A 10950-nucleotide genomic window follows, 5' to 3' on the forward strand; every position below is an offset into this window, starting at 1 on the left:
GAACTGTTCAGTCTGTCTCCAGACTCACGGTCTGGTTTGGAACAGGAGCCAAATGAAGACTGAAGATCGTGGTCAGTTTGCAGCCACATAGAAGCATGGCATCTCAGTCTTCAAGAGTTTACAGTCCACCTGCTTATTAATTTCTGGTGCTGCATGGAATGGAAACCAACAGAAGCCATTGTAAAGCCTTCCACTGTCTTCAAAAAAACCAAAATAACAGATACCTTGGTCTGTACAATTCATTTAATGTGTTGATTTCATTAATCCTCTGAGAACTGAATTATTTTTAGATAGTTAATCTGCACAGCAAAGCTAACCAGCATGCAGCAGTTCAGAGAAAATGGAGTAAAAACATTCAATTATTTATGACAAGAAAATCTGACCATTTTCCCTTTTTCTCCAATAAAGCTAGGATCTGATGCAGAAAATTCCCTTAACTCCTGCATGAAAACTAATATTGTTTTTATCACATTTTGAACAAGTCTTGCAAAATTCTATTTGTTGCTGATGAAGAATATTAGGAGATAGGGGCATGAGAAGGTAACATCTTTTTGAAAGTAAAGTGCAAGCATGGATCAAAAACAGGAGGGAAAATAGAGAGCAGGAAAGGCGGGATGTGACTAAAAAGCAAAGAGAACAACAGCAGGCAATGTGTTTTGTATCCCTGAGAAATTCTGGAGGATTTGGCCCCTTGTTAGTCTGTCACTGCTTGATGGGATTGCAGGGCAATCTGCACAGCAAGACCTTGGGGTAAATAGCATTACAACATCAGAAAAATGTTTTCATTTCTCATGCATAAGAAGTAAAGTGGTGGTGATGATGATAAGGCAGGAGCCTTGGGTAGTGTCCCTCTCCAGACATGGGCCATTGGTGAGAGGCATACGTTTTCTGAAGCCTGGAGAGTTTTGATGCATCAATGTAGTTGTGGGTTGCCTGATGTCTTACACTTTCTACTGTAAAGATATAACTATATTAGTCCTTTTTATTTTTCTCTTTAATATTTCTGCATCTGATGGTTATGCAAGAAAGCAGAACTATGGATGCTGGTCATGTCCTGCATATTTTCTCTCCTCTTCCAAGCCTCTTTGTTTGCTCTTTGCTATGTACTTTCAGTGACACATCCCATCTGGTTCTGCTGTATGGCATGATCCAAGATACTTAGTGTCATTAGACATCAAGATGGGACATATCATAGCTTGTTACCAGTGTGTGTGCCAAGGGCCTTAATATTCTTCAGAATTCCAAATAATTTCTTAATTCTTTTAAAGTTTTTAAGTATGCCAGGGAACAATATTTCCATGCTAGGGTTGATCCTGCACCCAAGAAAGCTTTCTTAAAACAAATTCAGAGACCTTTGTACCAAATATACCATGACTGGGCTAAAGGTCAGGTGAGCTGCTGCTTCTTCCTGGAACACCCAGTCACATCTCAGCCACCCTGTTTATGTTCCAGTCCTGTCCATTGTCTTGCCTGGTACTCTTCCTTTGTCAGGAAGGGGTATTATCAAGGCCTATTTAGGGCAAATTTGTATTACTGAGCTGCAAGAAAAACCAGCTAATGCAGAGGCAGTGGACAGAGCCTGGCATATAAAAGCATTATTTACACATTATCTGGCTATTGTGTCCTGTATTTGAGTTTGAAACCATGGTATTTTTAACTATGACTCACCAAATTTCTTTTATTGCTGGTAGTTTAATTTTATGAGTCTCATCAATCTGTGAGCTATATGCAAAGTAAAGCTAAGCTAATAGTATCTAGTTTCTGCATAGAATAGGGATAGATAATGTAAGGAGACTTTTTCATGTCCAAAAGCACGTGAATTCATCTGACATTACAGGCACAATCATTGTGCACACACACACACAAACCAGGACTTCCTGCTTTTGTGTTCTGTTTCCCATGTAGTTTGTTTATTGCTGGCATTGTTTTCTTTAGTCAGGTGGATACATCGTGCTGGGGCCCTACAACAAAAATCAGTTGTCGCATAGAATCTACAGAAATGCCTGAGCTCAATCAGGAGAGAGACCCCAGAGGGCTTCAGTGTGGTCACACAGAGCAACAACAGAGAAATCTCCCCCACTGGGTCCTGTTGAGGATTATACCCTCCTGCGGATGCCCTGGTAATCTCATAATCCCTAACCTATGACTTGCCTCTGATCTCCTCTCACTCCAAATTATTTCGACTTCAAGTAAGAGGAAGTTTAGAGAAGAAGAATAATTATGAAAAGCCATTTCCATTAAGCTCCTAAAGCATTTTTAGCCAGTTTAACAGAGCAGTTAATGAGAGCAGTAGACAAGGCTTTGGGAGGTAGCGTAGATGTCTTTAATCCTTCTGTGCTCTTTTCCTTATCTCCACCACATCTGCTGAAGCAAACAGGCAAACAAGACATATTTCCAGTTCCTTAACACTTTATACACTGCAATTAAAAAAAAAAAGAGATATGTTTTATTTTTTTCACTGATTTAACATTTTTAACTGATGTAATATATATGATATGAAATATTCCCTCACATACACACACAAAGACTTGTGTTAGGTTTGGTTACTGTGAAAAATAAGATCCATTTTACCAAAAGTAGATACTTATTTTTTTTTTCCATAAAAAATGGGTTATTCTATTATAGCCCTGAAGTAAGCCTTTTGCATTACAGTGAGGAGATTGTAGAATAGCTTTTCTGGTTCTGCCTTTTTATGTATTTCAAAGATAATCCCAAATTAAAATAGCCTAGAGTATAAAAAAGACTGGCTTCAGTTATTTATTATTTACAAATAAATGGAATTGTAATTTTCTTTTATTTTGTTATTGACAAAATATGGCTATTTCTGCTCTATGTATCCATTTTTACATAGCTCCTATTTAAAAGTAATCTTTTAAAGAGCTTTTTCTGTCTTGTTTTTAAATCGCACTATTTAAAATATTTACCATTTTCAAAGAAGTTCCCTCCTCCAACAAAGTATTGTACTTCGTTTTGTTCTACTGGGTTTTTTTAATAGTATGAAAAAGAGAAGAAAAATATGTGCATTCCAGAAATAATGATATTTTTTATTATTACTGAAAAGCTACAATTACGTAAGAATTGTAAAAACAAACTTGTAAGAACATTTGATAGAAGAAACATCACATAATAGAGATTTTTTTCAGCTTAGCAGAAATGAGGGAGTGTAGTTTGTCATGAGAGAAGTACAGTTGGAATTCATTACCACACATCATCGAATGGTGCCCTTTCTCCTTTGAAGCTGTTTGCTATTTGAACTGCATGTTTTTGGTGTGATAGTTGTTTTCTACTCTAAATTCAGTTCAGTGCTGTGATCTGAACTGTGGTCTCAAGGTGCTGCAGTTAGATAATTTTCAACAGGTAAAATAACAAATATCCACGATAATCTCCCACAGTTTTATACAAGGCTATCAATACTGCTCTTTGAAAATTATTCTGCTTGTCTGTTGAATGCAGATTTGGCCCGTCTGGAATAAGGTTCCTGCAATATTTCATATGATGGTTTGTGCACAAAAGTGTACTATCATATTAAAAATGGTAGTATGTTTTGCCATTTTACAAATCCAAAATAATAAATATCATCACCACTAAAACTGTAAATCATTTAGTGGTGTCACATCCTTTTAAAGTCACTGGTACTCTGGATTATGTCCCTTCCATGCTGTTGTATTAAACAGTGATATAAAAATGTAGCATTGACTTTGCAGGAACATATCATTAAAGGAGAGCGCCTTATCTGTTTCATTCCTTTGACCTCTCCCTTCCAGACATACTAGTTTTACTGTAGTTATATTCTCCTTCTCCTAAAGCAAAAGTAATTAATCTAATTTCAAGATTTGCACTGCCTCATATTATGAAAAGTACTTAATTTTACTTCAAATGGGTTTGTCATTGTGTGACTGAAAAATGATCTGAAACACTTTATCAAAGATCAAACAAATGCAAACTGCAGTAACCATTAGCTAACTATTTGGCCTAGGCTGAGTCACCCAGTCATGGCTCCTGAGCTCAGTACATCCCCTGATCGCTGCTGGAGTGGGGCACCCACAGCTTTAATTAGTCTGCAATATGTCTTTATAACCAAGTTTGAGTTTCATAATAGATAGGTGTGGTGATGGCCTTGCTATTTTGCTGCTGTGGTAAAGAGTGGTCTTTTTAAAAGCCTGAGGTAAATTAAGAGTAACTGACAATCTAGAGGAGATGGTTGATGATGGATGTGTAAGAAATGCCTCCTTCTTGAAATACTTCCAGCTTGTGGTTTCAGACCTGTGAAATGGCAGTGTGCTCTCCCACAGCTAGAGCTGGTCAGGGAATGCTGGACTACTGTAACCTCTGTAAAGTAATGCAAACACTGCCAGCTCTAGCACAAGTGGCACACTGCTGATCAAATGATGATCGTGTGCTCAGCACGAGTGCTTCCGAAAGGCATTGTCCCCTCCAATCCTCCTCTGTATTCCTTTTACAGCCCAGAGGCTAAGACAAATATTAGAAGTTTCTAGTTAAGAAAGCAATAACAAAAGCAAACCAAGACAACCAAAAACCAAAAAACAAAAAAACACCCCATGGGATTGAGTGGCACTTAGAGAAAGCTCCACATTTCCTTTCTCTATGGATGAATCCTCCTTGGCATGAATACCCATATTACAAGATTTTAAATCAGTTCAGATCGCTGAGCAAAGTAATTGATGGGGATGTGGGGGTCACAAGCCAGCAGGAAAAAGCTTTGTAGGAAGCAGAAAGAAGCAAGTTCAGAAGGATTTTGGCATAAAATTTCCCAAACTCAGAGCTAATTCTGATGAAGCAGAAAGGAGGTAACTGCGGTGGGGGGGAAGGCTCTCAAAATGTGTCTATTTTTTCACCTCTTCACACTTTGCACTTCAGTATGAGGCTTTTATTAATTAACTGAGGTGGTGGTGGTGGTTGGGGGAGGGGAGAGGGGCAGGGCAGTAGTATTTCAATATATCATTTAAATTAAAAAGTTCTGCCTTGAGTCCAAGAGCTTGAGATTAATGCAATTTTTGAGCTCAATTACTACTATGGCTGTATATATCTCCTGTTATTCTTGCTTGTTGTTTCAGCTCTGGTATGGCTAACTCTAGCTGCACACTAACCAGGTTGCTGTACTGGAATCTCAAGGGTTGACACGTGAGTTCCATTTTCTCTTGGTCCACTGGTCTTTGTCCCATCCTTGGCACCTCTGAGACACTTCTTAGATAACATATGGGTATCTCTTATCTCTTCACAGAAATTGGGCTAAATGGCCCCTAGGCTGTCCTAAGCCTCCAGACACCACAGTGATTTAAACACACTGAATTCCTTAAATCTAGCCCACGGCTTCCTGGATTTATATGTTACTCTTCAGTAATACAGGACAGATGAAAGTTAACAGATGCCTAAGATGTATATGGGTTTCTAAATACAATCATCCTCCAGTTCAGTTAGCACAGGAAGGATACAGAACTAGACAAAATAATAAACACACATGCCACTGCTTACTTCCCCCAATTTTTTTTTTTTTTTTTTTTGTATTTCAGAATCTTTTTGTCTTTACTCTCTGAACTGTCTGTGATTTGGAGTAGTAGCCATTCTTTGGATCCTCTTTTGAATATTCTTGAATATCTCCTCTTTACACATTTTTCTTTTTCCTTGGCTAATTCTCCTTTGAAAGAAGCAATACCTTCTCTTCTGCAAAAACAGTAGTCCTTAGGTTTGAAATAACTTTTAGTTAAAGGGTTGCAATATGACATCTAATTCCTTTGTTTTGCCTTGGGAAGAAATTCCAGTATTCTGAGCTCCATCTCCCTGAAAAGAAGGTGGACAAAACTTACCCCCAACAAACTTTACTTTTTACATTTCCCCACCTAGTTTCATTTTAATGAGGGTTTCCCAGGGTAACATGTCAGCATCCCATTGAACTTCAGCTAAGTATGGCAGTAGAAAGACAGTAATGAAGGCACTCAGCACTGCAGTCACACTGGAGCTTGAAATCTCGTAGAGAGCCTAATAAATGAAATTACAGTCCATATGCTCCACATCACAGAAGCAAAGAACCACAGAATATGCTGAGTTGGCAAGTATCCATCAGGATCATCAAGTCCAACTCCTGGCGCTGTGCAGGAGACCCCAAGAATCACACCATGTGCCTGAGAGTGTTGTCCAAAAGCTTCTTAAACTCTGTCAGGTTTGGTGCTGTGAGTTCTTCTCTGGGAATTCTCTATTCCAGTGCCCAACCACCCTCTGGGTGAAGGACCTTTTCCTGATCTCTCACCTAAACCTCCCCTGACACAGGTTCATGCTGTTTCCTTGGGTCCTGTCACGGGTCACCACAGAGAAGAAATCAGTGCCTGCCCCTCCTCTTTGCCTCATGAAGATCTTGAAGACCACAATGAGGTCTCCCCTCATTCTTGTCCAGGCTGAACAGACCAAGCGACCTCAGCTGCTCCTCATATGGCTTCACCTCCAGACACTTCACCATCCTTGTGAACCTCCTTTGGCCGCTCTCTAATAGCTTCATTTGGTTTTTTGGTTTTTTTTTGTATTGTGGTGCTGAAAACCTCACCTCAAGGTGAGGCTGTACCAGAGCAGAGTGGGACAATCCCCTCCTTGGTGATGATCCCCTCCTGATCACCATCAGCGCACAACTTTCTGCTGTGTCTTTTCCTCTTCTCATACACACAAAATGCATGTAACATTTTCAGACGTTTTCTGTGCTTTTGTAAATGTAGGTGCTAAAACATTGCCTTTGGAATCTTGTCAATGCTGTCATAAATGCAGTTGAATTTTACATTATTCTGAAGTAAATATCTTCCTTAGTGACCTGATATTCAATAGTTCTGGTTTTCACTCTATTATGTAAACTATTTTAGGAGATAATTTTCTTTCGTGTGATTCACTGAGTACAGAAGAGAAGAGGCTTCCTCTATCCTGTCCTTTGACCTACCATTGATATCTATTTCCAATTATATCTCCTACTTTGCATTGATTTTTGATTTATTTATGGCTATTATTCTGTGATCTTTCCATCTTTCTAACATTTAATGGGTGAAATCTTTCACGGTGTTGGGAACCTTCAGCCTTGGGTCCAATGTGAAGGCAGGGGAGAGTGTGGTGCGGGAAGTGGAAACATCCTTCCCACGCTTATCCTGGAAGTGAGTTTAGGATGTGACTGCGTGTCTCCAGCTCAGTGCCTGCAGGGAGAGGCTCTGAAGTCACTGCCTTTCCCCACAGTCCCATCCAGGGTTAGATACAAACCACTGCCCTCTCTGGGGCCACTGGCTCCTCTGTGCTGGTGCCCCAGCTGCTGATGCCACACCCAACAAAGGGGATGAAGAGTAGATCAGTCCTTCTCCTGTCAGGAGGCAGGAGGTGGATGTAGGTGGATTCCTGCTCTGCAGAATTTCCCTTTCATGTAAAATCACTGTGTTCTTGTCTCCAGGCCACCTTGTCTGCCCTTGCTGAAGGAGGTTGTGCTTGGCCAACCAATGGTGTACACCCCTGGTACATCCCTTTTGTCGGCGTAAGTTTGGCTCTGGATGCATGAAGGTCTGCTGGGCCCAGGAGAAGGCTTAATAAAATCAGAGGTGGATTCCTCAAAGCTGGAGAGATACTGACCTCATCCACCCTCTCTCCCAAAGGCTAACATTGGAGTGTGAACAGAGGAAACGAGCCAACAAACCAGCTGACCAAAGAGTACTAGAAAGGCCATCAAGAAATATCCCTTCAGCCCATTGTTTAGGCCTAGCTGTTTGCAGAGGGGTTATAGTAATGTTCACTATCTGATTAAAACATAAGGTCCCACAAAATAAGTGATGCTTCTAACCCTGAGGATATATTAGGATAAGACCTCCTCTCTCTTGTTCTGTTTTGCCTACTTCTCTTTGGAAATATAACCAAGAAGTCAATATATTTTGTTTTGGAACTGATATTTTTTCCCATTTTTTCAGGCTACAATGACTTGAAATGTGTTCAATTCTCAGTAGTGATTTCACAGGTACTCTGAGAAACAGGTGAAAATGGCATATTTTATCACTTATCTTTCTTAAATTTTGAAGAGCCTCACAGAAGGGCTATGCATGGTGACACCAGAGCAACCACAGGGACTGGGGGCTTCCTGGGATCTGGGAGCACCAGGGACTCCCCACATCAGGGCAGGATCTGGCAGCCAGGGCACATCTGAGCCCCAGCCAGCAGCTGGGATGCTGGGAGACACCGGGGCAGCCCCAGACCTGGGCATTGGGCCTCTCCCTGGGGAACGGGATGGGCCAAGGCTGGGACAGATGGCCAGTCCATCCATGGACTGACCATCAGGACCAGACCTGGTGATGGTGACCAGGGAGACACTGCCCTGGGATGGACACATGACTGCTCCCAGGATCCTGACTGGCCATGTGGTCATCTTCTGCTGTGCTGTCAACACATGACTGGTAGCAAATTGCAGATACAAAGGTAGTGGTTTTTCCCCATTTCAAGCTAAGATCAGATATGGATCAGAGCTTTGCATGTCCTGTATTACATTATGTCCTGAGCAAATTTAGTGCTGGATGTGGGCCAGGAAGTAATTTTCCAGCCATTTTTCCAGCTGCACACTGGAGTGCCTTGAATGTAGCCTTTATATTTCTCTAACATCAGGCCCTGAAACAAAGGCTGTGTGTGCTCTACAAAGATGTTTTGTTATAACTAGGTGGATTGTATTTACAATTGGGATTACAGTACATGGGACTCAAGATCCAGAAATAGAAAAGAGAAAACCTCTTTCTGATGATACTCAATAAAATATCCCCCGTAGGATTTGTTGTATACATACATAGTCATCATGTGGCTTACTGGGAAAGCTGGGGATTTAGTCTTGTAAGCGTCCTGGCATATCTGCAATTATACCAATGAGACTGTTTCAATGTCATATAATAAATTCCATACATTACTTTTAGAGCTGCCATAGAAGTACTAGATATCCTGCCATCTCAATACTTTCATTTCACAATGGGAAAAAATCAAGAGATTTCCAAATCTTCCTAGGAATGGAAGTTATAAAATTCTTAGGAAAAAATATTGTTAAAAAAATCTGGAGTTCATTGAAATGTTTTCTTTTGCCTATTCAAAGCATGACAATGGTTTGTGTTTATTCATTTCAACACTGAACTGCAGATCATGATTGTGTATCGTCTTGAGGGAGCTGTAGTACCAAACCTCATTCATCCCCACATTGTGAGCAGGGTCCTTGGCTTGTGTCCATCTTCTGTAATGCCTTCTGAATCCCAGGGCTTCCAAGATAAATCCTACAGTTTTGTTCAGAAAGGCGTCATGCCTATTACAAAAAAAAAAGCCAACTTCAGCAAAAGCACAAGGGAAAGGAAGTCCACAGCTATGGACCATGGAAGTCCTGCACTCCTAACTCATTAGGAAAAGGTCACTGTGCATGTGCTTACTCATGTCAGCTCAAAAAATACACCCAGACTCAGACAAACCTTTGGAGTAATTCAAATAAAGGACCTTTCAAAAAAAAGACTGGGAATGCATTCTGATTGTATCCAACCACTCAAAAATAAAATACTACACATTGACTTTTATGGATTTGAGAAAAAAAATAATTCTGCATCATAGGCTTCTTTACAAAGCATTCAGTACAAAAAGTCAGATGACAGAAGAGATTTACAGCTATTACTTCTGTCCAGAATTTCTGACAGGAAAATGATTACAGGCTTTTAAATGCAGGAGTGGGGACTTTAGCTCTGGGTGAGCATCTTCCTCTGTTCCTGCCTCTCCTTATACTGCCTTTGTGCTCCTTTTTTGCTGCTCTTCAGTTGGAGGCTGCTGCCTATCATGGTGGAAGGATGCCTGGCCAAATTAATCTAATTCTTAGATAGGAACATGTATTTAAATAACTTGACTGATTTTACGTGAAGCAGATGAGAAAAATCTTAGATGGTAGTGGGACTGGCAAATGGGATGGCTGATGGGTTGGCTGATGGAGTGCATGCAGTTGTGAGCAGCTAAGAGCAGGGTTTGAAACTTCTTCCACTGGCACAGGGGCAGCTGGAAGCAAAACACTTGTAGCCACATTTTGCTGAGGTGCAAGGTGTGTTTGTGCTCATATGATCCACAGTTTTAAAAGTTTTGCTTTTCTGTTTTATGTTATTGCTAGATAAAATAGGACTGCTTGAATAAAATATGCATTTGTACTGCAAAAAAAGACATGGTGTTCTTCTGTAGGCATTTTGTAGGGGGTTTTTGGAGGGTTGGGTTTTTTTCGTATCTTTGTTTGATTTTGTATGTGTGTGTTTTGGCTTTTTTTTTAACATATGTTGCTGACTGTAGTGGGCAAATACAGAGTGAAGAGGCAAACTTCAAGTGTCTGAGGCTAAATCTTCTGAAAGAGGTCTCACACACAAAGGTGAAAAATTCCACTCCTCAAACCCGAACATTTTGAATTCAAATCAGTCTGCAGATGCTGAATACATTTTCTGAATATATTTTATTAAATACCTGCATATCAATTATTTTTGCAGCATTAGGCTCTTGCATAATGAAGCAGCCTGCACTTATATCAATGAATGTTATTTTCTTGCAGAGTGAACTTCTGGTAAGTATAGCTATTCAGGTGACCTCTTACAATTTGGAGGCTTGCATAATCCTAATATTTATTAGTGTGCCACTGTCTGATAAAAATGTTCCTTATATGGATAAGACATTTACTAGGAATGTATACTTTTAATAACTACAGTACTCTAACAAATACCAGTTGCATTTGGGTTTGTCATGAGTTTTCAGATCCACAGGGCTGTCTAGAACCTTTCAAGATATTCACTGTAATTCCAAGTTGGTAGGGAAGAAGAAGCAGAAGATTCTTTCATGTCTCAATTTGACTTTAAAAACCTCAGAAATTCAGCATCAGATGATTTAGACTAGATTGTGTGATTTATCAGCTGATGATAATAGACACTATGCTATCAAATT

General features: G+C 40.1%; 1 long non-coding RNA gene across 1 annotated transcript; it reads left to right on the forward strand.

Annotated features, from left to right (window-relative positions):
- The first annotated feature begins 1986 nt into the window (after positions 1–1986).
- On the forward strand, positions 1987–6659 carry LOC131574586 (uncharacterized). Its single transcript, XR_009276542.1, has 3 exons — positions 1987–2120; positions 5076–5142; positions 6286–6659. It is a non-coding gene; the product is annotated as an uncharacterized LOC131574586 (long non-coding RNA).
- The last annotated feature ends 4291 nt before the right edge of the window (positions 6660–10950 follow it).

This window comes from Poecile atricapillus, chromosome 1 (assembly GCF_030490865.1).
Source record: "Poecile atricapillus isolate bPoeAtr1 chromosome 1, bPoeAtr1.hap1, whole genome shotgun sequence".
Lineage (NCBI taxonomy): Eukaryota > Metazoa > Chordata > Aves > Passeriformes > Paridae > Poecile > Poecile atricapillus.